Below are 13,604 nucleotides of genomic sequence, written 5' to 3'. Positions count from 1 at the left end.
ACTTTGTAGTATAATTTGAAGTCAGGCAGAGTTATGCCTCTGGATTTTTTTTTTTTTTTTTTTTGCTCAGGATTGCTTTGGCTATTCAGGGTCTTTTGTTTTTCCATATGAAAGGTAAAATTGTTTTCTCCATTTCTGTGAAGAATGTCATTGCTATTTTGATGGTGATTGCACTGAATCTGTACATCACTTTGGGTAGTATAGACATTTTCACAATGTTAATTCTTCCAATCCAAGAGCATGAAATATCTTTCCATCTTTTGTGTCTAATTTCTTTCAGAAGTAGTTTGTAATTCTCATTGTAGAGGTCTTTCACCTCCTTGGTTAAATTGATCCCTAGGTACCGTATAAAGGGCTTACTTCCTTTATTTCTCTTTCTGGTAATTCATTATTTGAGTATGTAAATGCTACTGATTTGGGGGCATTTATTTTGTATCCTGCAACATTACTGAAGTTATTAACCACCTATGTAATACTACTCTGCCATAGAAAAGAATGAAATACTTCCATTTGCAACAACATGGATGAACCTGGAGAAACTTACGTTGAGTGAAACCCCTTGGGGGGCCATTCTAAACAGTGAAATCACCAACGAAAAGAACAAAATTGCAGAATATGTGGCACTAAACAGGCCATGAAAAGGACACTTGTTTACAATATAAAAGCTAAAACAAGAAGGCAGAATATCACCTTGTTCAACCTCAGCTGGAACATGTGTGTCTGGTGATTCAAATTTTTCACCGCCCTGTGCATGTCTACAAATGACCAAGAAAGCACCTCATATATTGATTTTGGGATTGTAAGTACATTTTAGTGAGTAGGTGAATTTCCAAATTCAGAATCAGTGAATGAGAATCAACCATGAACAGCTGGCTCTCTGTATCTGCAGGTTCTGCATACTCAGATTCATTCAACCAACTGCAGCAAGTATTGGAGATAAAAAATTCCAGAAAATGTCACGTTGTTGCTGACTTGTACTATGTAGTTAGGCCTCTGATGGTTGCATCTGTACTGACCGTATTCAGTTTTTTTTTTCTTGTCACTACTTCCTAAACATACAGTATAACAAGTATTTATATAGCACATTGTATTAGGTTTTACAAGTAATCTAGAGATGATTTAAAATATACGGGAGGATGTGCGTAACTTATACGCAAATACTACACCATTTTATATCAGGGACTTGAACATCTGTAGACTTTGATATCCACTGGGAGTCCTGAAACAAATCCACTCTGGATACTGAGGGACAACTGTATGTATTGCAAATATTTTATCCCAGGCTGTAATATGTCTTTTTAATTTTCTTAATAGGATCTTCTGAAGAGCAGAAGTTTTTAATTTTGATGAAGCATAACTTGTTAAGTTTTTCTTTTATGGTTTATGCTATTTGTGTTATCTAAGAAATCTTTGGCTATCCCAAGGATACATAATTTCTCTTATGTTTTCTACTTGAAGTCTTACAGTTTCAGAATTTATGTTTATATCCATAAACTATTTTAATTTTTTTATGTTGTGAGGTAAGGGTCAACATTCATTTCTTCCCACACAGATACTCAGTTGTTCCAACACTATTTGTTGAAAACACTATCCTAAATGATTTTGGCACTTTTATCAAAAATCAATTGATTACATAAGTATAGGTCTATTTATGGACTCTTTATTCTGTTCCATTCATCTCTATCCCTATCTTTATGTGAAAACCACTGTCTTAATAAGAGAAGCTTTACAGTAAGTCTTGAAATCAGATTGTGCAAATCTTCCAATGTTGTTGTTTTTTTTTTCAAAATTGTCCTAGTTATTAGGTCCTTTGCATTTCCATATAAACTTTAGGATCATACAGTGTTCATTTTTTTTTTTTTTTTTTTTGGCAGTTGGCAGGTGAGGGGATCCGAATCCTTGATCTTGGTGTTATATAACACTGTTACATAACCAACTGAGCTAACCAGGCAGCCCTTCAGCTTTCAACTTTGGAATTACCTTTAATATGTACATCAATCTAGAGAAAACCAACATGTTAACAATATTCAGCCTTCTGATCCATAAACATGGTATAAGAGTATATCTTCATTTATTTAGATCTTTAATTTCTCTCAGCAATGCTTTACAGGTTTCAGGATATATCTTATACATACCTTGCTAAATTTATTCCTAAGAATTTCATGGCTTTTGAAAATAAATTATATTTTTTATATTTTATACCGTTTTTAAAAATTCATTTAACAGGCCTTGCCCATGGCTCACTTGGGAGAGTGTGGTGCTGATAACACCAAGGCCATGGGTTCAAATCCCTATATAAGGATGGCCGGTTGGCTCACTTGGGAGAGTGTGGTACTGATAACACCAAGTCAAGGGTTAAGATCCCCCTACTTGTCATCTTTAAAAAAAAAAAAAAAAAAAATTCACTTACCAATTATTCATTAGTGGTATACAGAAATACAATTGATTTTTGTATTTTGACTTTGTATCCTGCTACCTGCTAAATTTCATTTATTAGTTTAGGTAGCTTTTTTGTATACTCCTTAGATATCTATATTCATGTCATATGTAAATAAAGTCAGTTTTATTTCTTTCCTTCTGATTTGTAGGCCTTTAACTTGTCTTTCCTTATTTCACTATTTAAGACCTCTGGTAAAAAGCTAAATAAAAGTGTAAAAGCAGACACCCTTGCTTTGTTCCAATCTCAGAGAGAAAGCATTCAGTCTTTTGTGACTAAGTATAATGATAATAGTAGGGTTTTGGGGGGATAGACATCCTTTATCAGTTTGGAGATCCCTTCTACTTCAAGTTTGCTGCAAAAAAATTTTTTTAAACCACAAATAGGTGTTGAATTTTCCAAATGGTTTTTCTTCACACATTGAAATGATCGTGTTTTTTTCTCTTTTGTTCTGTTTATATCGTATATTATATTGATTTTAAATATTAAATCAATTTTGAATTCATAAGATAAACCCCACTTGATCATGATGTATTATTATTACTATTATTTTATATACTTTTGGGATCAACTTGCTAATATTTTGTTAAGAATTTTTGTGTCTCTGTTAATGAGAGATATTAGATGGCAGTTTTATTTTCTTGTCTTTGTCTGATTTTGCTATTTGGAAAATGCTGGCTTCATCATATAAGTTGAGAAATGTTTCTTTCCTCCTCTATTTTCTGAGCATATGTGTGGGAGCTGGTACTAATTCTTCATTAAATGTTTAATTGAATTTATCAGTGATGCCATCGGGGCCTAAAATTTTGTTTGTGAGATGTTTTTAATTAGAAATTCAATTTCTTTCCTAGATGTAGGGCTACTTGGTTTTCTCTATCTTCTTAAGTCAATTTTGAAAATTTGCATCTTCCAAGGAATTTGCCAATTTCATCTAAGCTCTCAAATTTATTAGAATAAAGTTTCCATAGTGCCCTTCCATTGTTTGTAGAATCTGTGACGGTCCTCCTTCACTCCTGATATTGGTAATTTATGCCTTCTCTCTCTTTTTTTTACTTGATCAGTCTAGCTAGAGAGGTATCCATTTCATTTATCTTTCATTTCTGTTCTTATCTTTTGATGAATTGACCCTTTATCATTATGATATGTCTCTCTTTCTCTCTGTAATATGCCTAGTTCTGAATTCTACTTTGATATTAATATAGCCATTTCAACTTTCTTTTGATTAATGTTTGCATGGAATATCTTTTTCTATCCTTTTATTTTTAACTTATCTGTGTCTTTATATGACTACTTAAACCTTCTGATAATCTCTGTCTTTTAATTGGTGTGTTTAGACCATTATATACAATTACTATATGGTTTGGCTTGTGTATTAGTCTGTTTTTGTTGCTAATAACAAAATACTTGGAACTGGGTAATTTATAAAGAAATGAAATATATTGTTTACAGTTTCTGAGGCTGGGAAGTCCAAAGTCCATCTGGTGTTGGCGACAGTGACCCAGAGGTCTCACATTGCAAGATTGTGGAAGCAGAGAGAGCAGAGAGAACACACAGAGAGAAAGACAGCTCTCCTCTTTTAATAAAGCCCTCAGAAACATGCCCTGACCACCATTTTTAATCCATTCCCTAAGGCATGATCCTACAATCCAATCACCTCTTCAAGGCTCCATCTTTCAATTACCACTATAGGATTTCCCACCCTCTTAACAGTCACAGTGGGGACCAAGTTTCTAATACATAAAACTTGGGGACACAATTCAAGCTTCAGTGAATTTGGGGGGACATAATTCAATCCACTACAGCTTGTATCTATCATCTTGCTAGTTATTCTATTTTTCCCACATGTTGTTTGTTCCTTTTTTTCCCTGCCTTTTTTGGATCAACAAAGTATTCTTTAGTATGCCATTATACTTCCACTACTGGCTTATTAGTTGTGCCTTAGACATCCTTAAACCTTTCTTGTAGTGTACATCTGCTGGATACAAATTATCTTGGTTTCTGTTTGTCTGGAAAATGTCTTTACTTTGCCTTTATTTTTGAAGAATATTTTTGCAGATATAGAATTCTAGGTTGACAGTTGTTTTTTTTTCCTTTCAGTATTTTAAAGATTTCATGTCTTTGGCATATCTTTTTTCTCTGTCTGCTCTTAAGATTTTCTCTTTATCACTAGTTTCTAGCAATTTGATTAAGATGTGTCTTGGTATAGTTTTCTTAATGTTTGGGTTTCACTGGCTGCCTTTATCATATTTGGAAAATTTGGGGTCACTTGTTTCTTCAAATATTTTTTCTGGCCTGTGCCCAAGTTCTTTCCTTCTGGGACTCCAATTACATGTATGAGGGGTCTTTAAAAAGTTCATGGGCAAAAAAAAAATGTTCATGGAAAGATTTCTACTATTTTTTAATTCAATTTTTGCATGAACTTTTTTGAGTATCCTTGTATGTTAAACTGTTGATATTGTTTCACTGGGGTTGTTAATTTTGTTTTTAATATTTCTCTCTCAGTGCTTCATTTTGGATAGTTTATATCTATTTTTAAGTAAGTTAAGTTCTGCTTTTGATTTTATGTATATCATATAGATTTTAATAGGCATAAGTCCAGAATGCTATTATATTTCATAGAGTTTGTAGTAGGAAGAGTGAGGTTTCAGAACAAGAGAGTGAAGATTACTCTTGATTTAAAAAAAAAAATCTTAGGAGAGGAAGGAAGAGAAATGGAGGATATAGAATGGCCTACTCATCATTCAGTTCTTACTATCAAATCTTACATTATCAAAAGCATCAAACAAACAAACATAAAAACCTCTATAACTTTTCAATCTCTTCCATTTTTTTTAATTGAATCATAATTGATTATACATATTTTGGGGATTCAATGTTGACATATGTTGATCAAATCAATATTACTAGTATGTATATTGTTACAAATTGTACTTATTCTGTATGCCCCTTGTCCAATATCTCCCTATCCCCCCCTTCCTCCCTCCTCCCAGCACTGATAACCCTAGATTTCTTCTTTCCCTCTGAAAGAGTAATGGTTACTCTGTTGATTTGTTGCCTAGATGATCTGTCCAATGCTGAGAGGTGTGTTTAGGTCCCCCGATATTCTCATAGAGCAGATGCTTCTTCTGTCACTCTGGAATGGGCTTTGTGGAGAGAAATTCTCTTCTTTTCTTTGGTCTCTGCTGGTGACTCTCCTTGTGTTGATGCACTCCAGTGGTTGGTGGACCCTTTGCATGGTGGTTGTGACATCTAGCCACTTTCGCAGCAGCCATGGTTACTGTGGTGGCTGTGGTGGGCCACTCACATGGATGTGATGTTTTTGGCATGTTCCTTGGCACTGGTGGTGTGCCTGGTTGCAGGTGGGGGGATCTGGTCCCCAGCTACATGCCCTGGGCCCCCAGGCAGGGCCCTGAGGCACTGGCAGTGAGCCTGGGTGTGGGTGGGGGGCTCTGGTCCCTGGCTTCATTTCCTGGGCCCCAGGCAGGACCCTGAGGTGCTGGTGGTGTGCCTGGGTGTGGGCGGGAGGGGGGTCTGGTTCCTGGCTCCATGTCCCAGGCCCTAGGCAGGGCCCTAAGGCACTGGCAGTGTGCGTGGTTGTGGGAGGGGGGTCCGGTGTCCGGATCCATGCCTCGGGTCCCCTGCTGGGCCCCAAGGCACTGGTGGTGTGCCTGGGCTAGAACTAATTTTTTGTCCTTTGCTTACTTCTAAAACGGAGGAACTTCCAGTGGGAATCAGTACTTGAGCTGTGTGGTTGAGCTAAATTGCTGTTTTGCTGCTGTTTCCCTAGGGAAGGCTTTTTGTGCAGCTCAGGGTTTAATGATTGACCTTATAGGTACTTCCAGCTCTCCAGAGACCCAGTGTACCTGGGTTGTGTAGAAACTCTGATCTGGGCCTGAGTCTTTTCATCAAACTGCACCCCATGCAATTCTGGTCCTGTGCTGATTGGGGGGGGGGGGGCGGTCAGCTAACCTTGCTGTGTCCCAGAGTTCCCCCCCATGGGCCCATCTCCCCCACCACCCATGCTCCAAACACTTCCCATGGGACAGGCCCCGTGCTGGTTCCTGGATATGACTCACTGGCCTCTGAATGGCTCCCCTTTTTTAGCTATTCTAGCTCTTCGCTCTTGCGTGGGTCCATGGGAACCCTATTAGTGGTCTTGCTGTCCTGGGGGCCCCCAAGGCCCTCTTCTCCCCTGCCGCCTCCAAGTAACTCCATCCAAAGGGCACAGCTGCAGTTTCTGCTGGCTCCTGCTCCACACACTCAGCAGCTCCAGCCTTAAAGTGGCTACAGCCCAAAACACTCTGAGCAGTTTTTTCTTTTTCTAATCATGGTTTCTCCTGCCTTCATGAACTCCGTAGGTCTCTCCTCCTCTTCCCCTGAGCTCCAGCGGCCCCAGCTTGACTGTTGTTACATTTTTATAGTTGTAAATTGGTTGATTTGTGGGAGAGAGTGATGCTAGGGACTGTCTCTTCCACCATCTTGACCAGAACTCAATCTCTTCCATTTTTAATTGGAGAAAATGAACATTTAAACTCCAAGACAACTTTAAAAAGTTAAATAGAGGGCTGGATGGTTAGCTCACTTGGGACAGCATGGTGCTAGTAACATCAAGGTCAAGGGTTCCGATCCCTGTACCAGCCAGCCACCAATAAAAAATTTTAAAATGTTAAATAGAACATCACAGAGTTCACCTCACTAAAAATTATTTTGATTTTGTTTTGCTTTGAGGCTGATAATTTGGCAAGATGCAGCATTACAAATCCTGACAGGTAATCAAATAAATTACTATTTCATATTCACCTCAGAAACACATAAAAAGGAAAGAAATGTCCATTAGTAATTATGCTTGAGAATCTGTAGAAGATATAAAAGCCCTAAAAGTATGAAAAAGGCCAGTCTTCATGGAATTTAAATAAAAATTGCTTAACTTTTCTCAGCACTGTTAATTGGCAGTATTACCTTACTTTTCACAAGAGGGCAGTAAGAAGCTTTCTAGTATACTGAAAGTCCTATTTGAAAGGTATGATAGAATTTTAAGTTATTATATAATTATTGGGGCAATCTGTAAAAACCTTATGAATGCACAACTGATAAAGATTTCAGGCATTCTATAACTCATTCATTTACCTTTACAAGAGCTTATTATTAAGTTATCAAGGAAAATAACATAACATAAAAATTTGACCTCTCCTTCAAAGACTATATTTCAATAATACAGAAGATATTCTAATGTTGACATATCATACCAAAACGTTTAAACAATGATTAAGACAAAGTATGATTAAGGGACATAATATACTAAAGAATAAGTGCTATAAGAGCACAAAGATGGAAAATTCATAACATAAAGCTTGAATTGGGCCTTGAGCCTGAATAAGATGCAGACAAGTGGACAGTAGGGGCTGAGGCATTCCAAGTGGCAGTCACAGAAAAGGACAAAGGCATGAGGTGCTTTGGAAAAGAGAAATGAGGTACAATCTTTAGAAATTCTCACAGATAAAGATTCAGAAGAAAGAATATAGCCTGGAAGTACAGGTTCCCAGAAGTCAGAGAAGTATGTGAAGAGTAATGAGGCTAGAAAAAGCCATTAGATAAATGTAAAATCTAATATTTAATTTTTAAAAACTATGCAGGATGGAAACAGGCACAATTTGATAAACTGAAAAACAATGGGTTTCTAGTTGATTTTCAAGTTCAGTATGAGCTAACTCTGTGAGATGCAAGTGTTTACACAAATATCAGTTTCCATTAATAGAAGTAGTTTTCAGATGAAAGGAAACAATATTGTACTGTTCAGGGATCAGACCATAATTAGAGTGCTTTTCATTGTCATATTTTAAGAAAAATGTTGGTAAACTAGAAGGTGAAATCAGAGGTATCTTAAAACACAATAAGAAGTTAAGGAAGTAACTGATTTTACATACCTTTATCCTTCCACTTCAAACCTGCTTTATATTCTGTATCCCCATTCCAGGCAAGGGGAGCACATCTACCAAGTCATCCAAATTAGAAATCAGGGAAGGTCATGCTGGGTCCTTCTTCACCTCGTCTTCAATTGGTCACTAAATCTTGTTGATTCTCTGACCCAAACATCTCACATCAGTCACATTTTCTGCATCACCACTGCCTTAGTTTAGGCCCATTCCATCTCTTCTCTGGATTATTACTGATCTCCCGGTCTCAAGTTTACTCTCTCTCCAGTCTATCGCTAAAGTGATTTTTCTACAGCCAGATCTAATCATTATTCCCCAGTTTAAAAAGAAATCTTCAATTACTTCCACTCATTTTCAGAATGATGTTAAAATTCTCCCTCATGGCTTGCAAGCCCCTTCTAGCTATCTCATTTCTTCATTCAACAGATATTTACTAAGCATCTGCTATGCACTAGGCAATGTGGGTAAAATGATGAATGAGCCAGACAAGGTCCTGGCACTAAAGAGCTTACACCGAGTGGACAACTTTATCTCCTTCTCTTCTCCTACATGACCCTGCTACACAGAACAACTAGCATTTCCTCAAATGCTCCGTATTACTTCATACTTCTGTGCCTGCGTATATTATTCCAATTACTGAGACTGGCCCATCACTCCTCCCTTCTTTTGTGCTCCTGTACTGTTTATGTCCATCCAGCAAGTTCAAGACCCAGCCTCAAGTGTTTCTTCTGTGAAGCCTTCTCTAAAACCATCACCCAGGCATAGTTGACAACTCCTCCTGGCACATCAGCCATGAACCACACACAAACTTCTTTTGTACTGAACTACCATTATCTGATTACACGTGTGTCTCTCACTGGACGACAAGTTACTCATGGATGTCTTTTCTTTGAGATCATGGAATCTAAGTGTTTGAGGCATAAAACAAACTCAATTAACAATTGTGAAACAACAGAATTAGGTGACTGGTAACATGAGCAAGTTTTAGAAAAGGGCACTATGATAGTTTTTTTTTTTTAAATACATTGAGCTATTTATGTGTGAGAGAAATTTCCTTTCCTTTGTGTTGCTACTGACATCATAGTAACAACTGCGGCTATAAATTAAGAGAAGTACAGAGAAGGAAGAATTCTGTTGGGATGATTCTAATTGTCTGGCAATGGAAATGAGTCCCTTATCTGGGAAATGTTGGAAGAGGAATAGACATACAATGCTGGAGAGAGAGGAAATAAACATGGAAATAAGGTTGAAGTTTCCTTAGAAGTTACAAGAAAACAGAAACCAGAATACAAGAAAAAGAGGGATTACCCTTTGAGAACAGAAAGAACACTTCTTGGAATTGGGGAAAAGGATAAGAAAACAGAGACAACAGGCTTAGATATGAAGAGAAAGAGAAGAGGTTCATTTACTCAAGATAGTCTAGGTATTCCTGGTAAAACAGAACTTCTCTTAAAAAGAGACAAAAAAAACTTGGGCTGGGAATGTGTGAAAAGAAGACAGTTTAGAAACAGTCACTAAGGTAAGGCTCAAGTCAATGAGATTTCAGACAGGAAAGCTTGTTCTACTTTCACTGTGTGTAAAACAGGCAATTTCATACTTCCATCCAAATTTTAACATTCCTCTCAGAAATTCTTCCTATTATGTAAACCCAGGTCATTCAGGCTTCAGATTAAGCATACAAGGAGTCTTCGAAAAGTTCATTGAAAGATCCATATTATCTTTCAATTCCATTTTTCCACAAACTTTCTGAAGTACTCTCATGTTTCCTTTTACTCTAAATGCTGGTTGAAAAACTGGTTAATTTTTCTATCAGAACATTTACTAATTCAAGGCAAGTACTAATAGAATTGCTGTACCCATTAATAAATAACTGTTATAACAGAGAGGAATATAAGATTCGGAACAAACAGAAATATTGTAAAAATGGAGCAATTCAACTTGGTGACTAGCTGTTTATTTTGTATAACTTCTTTTGAAAGCAAAAATAATAGAAACCTTAATTCTTATTGAAAAGAATATTTGAGATCACCTAATCTAAGCTCCCACCTAATCCCCAGCAGCATCTGATAATATTCTAGAATTAATCACAGAGTTCTATTCCCAGTGATGGGGAACTCAGTACTTTAGGAGAGTCCATTTAATTGGACATTTGGAAAGTTCTTCCTTAATACTGTGGCAAAAAAAACGAAAACAAAAACCTACCCCCTTTCTAACTTTTCTCCATCGTTTCTAACTCTGTCCTCTGGAAGAGAACATGGATCAATGTCCACAGTTAGTCAAGCAGTCAAAATGGGATGTAGCAAGTCTAATTAGAAGTAAGGAAAAATAGGTGAAGTATTAGGAACAACTAAGTCAACAGACAGCTGTCCCCTGAACACTTTATGAGCAATGAAACTAACCTCTTATCATCCCCCTTGATACTAGGATTCTGTTCAAACTCAAGGGATTTATAAAAATTGTACAATTCTTTTGTGCTTACAGATATTCAGTATTTCTTCAGATAAAACACACAATAAGGAGAAACAGCATGTGATTCTATTGCCAAACATGGATGATACATTAAAAAGACAAGTGACAGCTCAACCCTCTCTGCAGGAACATTTGTCACCTACGCCTTTATCCTTCAGGGATTTGAGTTGAATGACATTTGCTGCAGGTTGATAATTAGTTTTTCTTTCTTTCTTTTACCTTGGAGGGGGAAAAAAAAAAACCATAGAAGGCCAATGTTGGCCTCTTCCCCAGGAGAGACACTAGCCTGAGTGGTTTTGGAAATACACGCCTTGATCAGATTTGCACTCTGACTCTTGGATGCATACACCATCCCAGCAACACCTGCTCTCCTGACAGGCCACCTGGGACTGCAGAAAAAGGATCCATCAATTACACTCTCCCCAGAGAGATCACCTAGACCTAGTGCTAAATGTACAATTCAATGCCATGTTAAAAAAGTAAAAGTACATCCACCAAAACGTACCATTTACCAGAGGTCAATATTAGAGGACCTGAATGGAAATTAGCACAGAATTTTATTTTTTTCCAACTGAATTGCAATCCAACTAAATACTCAGAAAAGTACCACTCATATCAAAGGAGGAAAGACGGGAAGGAGTGAAATTCCTTAATCAAATTGTGTCACTAACATACTGCTAAGGGCTTGGATTTGGGGTCCTTTTTCCCAGCATGGTGTAGGAATATAATTGCTTCCCACTGTTAATTCTTTATTTTGGACTGTAGTATAAGTTTAGGTACACAGATTTTATAACACAAAAACTGAAAATATGTAAGCAATCACATTTTAATTCAAAGCAATTCACTTCCTTTCACATAAAGAGAGGTAGACATCTTTTATTTCTGGCCTATTCATATACATTGCCTGTTTTGGCTTCTATTTATTTTCCTATCAAATGTTATTTAGCCCTGCCTCCATATTACAACATTCAGTCTCTGTCCTTCCTATTACCTACTTCACCTATTTTTAAGTTATTTTTTTAAAATTAAAGTTATTCATGCATATTTCAAAAATCAAATAATTCTATAAGGTTTGTTAAGAAAAACTGCAGTTCTTCATTAACTCCTTCCCAGTAGCAACCACTTTCACCATGTTGAGCTGATTATTTTATTTTTACCTCTATGTCTCTAAATGACTATATATATGCCTGTATTACTACTTCTTGAATTTTCATTTTCAGGCATTATCTACTGATTACCCCCAATATAGGAAGTGATGATTTAGCTTTCTGCTTTGCTTGGTTTTCTCTGTATTTATCTCTAATTCAACTACATACTCTATGTCTGCCTGCTGTCTGAATCTTAAGATATTGAAATGTACCATGCAATTATCAATTTCATCTTCCTGAAGGCATAGTCTATTTTCTCCAAGTTGTTTAATTCATTTGTTGCCTTTGACCTTTATTTTTCATGTTAGGGGCTTTTCTCAAACATTGGTAATCTTTAATTGTTTTTTCCTATGTCAAAACAGGGGACTAAAAAGCTGCTTAAAAACTGAGGGTAGGAGTTAAGCTTGTTAATCCTCCTTATATAAGCCATCTCCCCTTCCAAAAGGCTGGAACCACCAATCTTCAGCCTTTTGGAGTATAGTGAACTGGCTTGGTTCTTGGCTTTCCTCACTTTAGTATTGTTTTTCATTGGTCTGCTAAGTTCACAGGCTTTCCAGCTTCCAAAATTTTGTTGACGTTGTCCTCTTTCCTGTTCTCTCCTTAAGGGATTATGTCTTCTTTAAAACCATCATTAACCTAGAACTACCCTCTCTCCACATTCATTTTTCACTTTAGATACTTCCAGCTTTCTCCGTGGTTATAACTGTTTTGTCATCCCCCCACCCCAGACCTCCTACTTTGATTTTATATCTTTACATTCCTACTCTTGGTTATACTCTTTCTAGAGAACCAGAGACAATTAACAGACTGTTGAAAGTTTCTGAAAAGGAAAAAATGAAGAAAAGTACAGGTAAGTGCCCATCTTTTTTCTGTTTGCCTTGGAGGTTATGTTTCCATTTCTTGTTCCGTAAATATAAAATGATTCCATCTATTCAACAGGTGATTTGTACAGTGCTGTTCTATAATATACAAAAGTCATATAAAACATGGTCCCTGACTACAGGGGCCTGACAGTTTAGTTGGGAAGACAAACATAAAAAATAGTTGAAGAACAATTAAATGGTTGTAAGAAAGGTGCTGAAGGAAGACAGGAACAGGAGAGTTAAATGTGGCTAAAAAAGTTGGTAGAGAATAATAACAGCTCAAGAAAAATGAAATGGCTAGAAGAGAGAATTAGTTGTAAAGCCAATTAGGAAAAATCAATGTGGCTAAGAGGTTGGGAGAGAAATCTTTTATTCACAATCATGCTTAGTTGTCTTCTAATTACTATAAGATTTTTTTTTTTTAATTTTGGAAATTTGTTAAAACCTACTTATTGAATAATATTTATTAAACTCCCTCGTGAAAAGTAACCAACAGAATTTTGGGGGACACTTAGACCTAAGTTAATGCTCAGATAGCATTGTCCAGGTGGTAAATGCTACCCAGCCAAGCACAAAAGTTGCTTTGAGAGAAATACATATCTATTAAGAAACAAATGAAATAGAAACTATTCATGGTGCAAAATTAAGTTATTTAATTTGTGAGATTTAAATTTACACAAAGCTTTTACTCACTGTACCAGTTATTCATTTGTTGTCTCTCAGCTTCTAACTCACCCTTCTTTGTCCTGCTTTG

General features: G+C 36.6%; 1 protein-coding gene and 1 pseudogene across 1 annotated transcript in view; both read right to left on the bottom strand.

Moving 5' to 3' along the window:
- Positions 1-13,604, bottom strand: part of LIN52 (lin-52 DREAM MuvB core complex component) — a 108,571-nt gene that overhangs the window by 28,745 nt on the left and 66,222 nt on the right. The gene's annotated exons all lie outside the window — the stretch shown is intronic.
- Positions 1-13,604, bottom strand: part of LOC134371765 (small ubiquitin-related modifier 2-like) — a 39,872-nt pseudogene that overhangs the window by 25,948 nt on the left and 320 nt on the right.

Source organism: Cynocephalus volans, chromosome 3 (assembly GCF_027409185.1).
Source record: "Cynocephalus volans isolate mCynVol1 chromosome 3, mCynVol1.pri, whole genome shotgun sequence".
In the NCBI taxonomy this organism is placed as follows: domain Eukaryota; kingdom Metazoa; phylum Chordata; class Mammalia; order Dermoptera; family Cynocephalidae; genus Cynocephalus; species Cynocephalus volans.
This window is presented reverse-complemented; position numbering and strand designations above follow the sequence as displayed.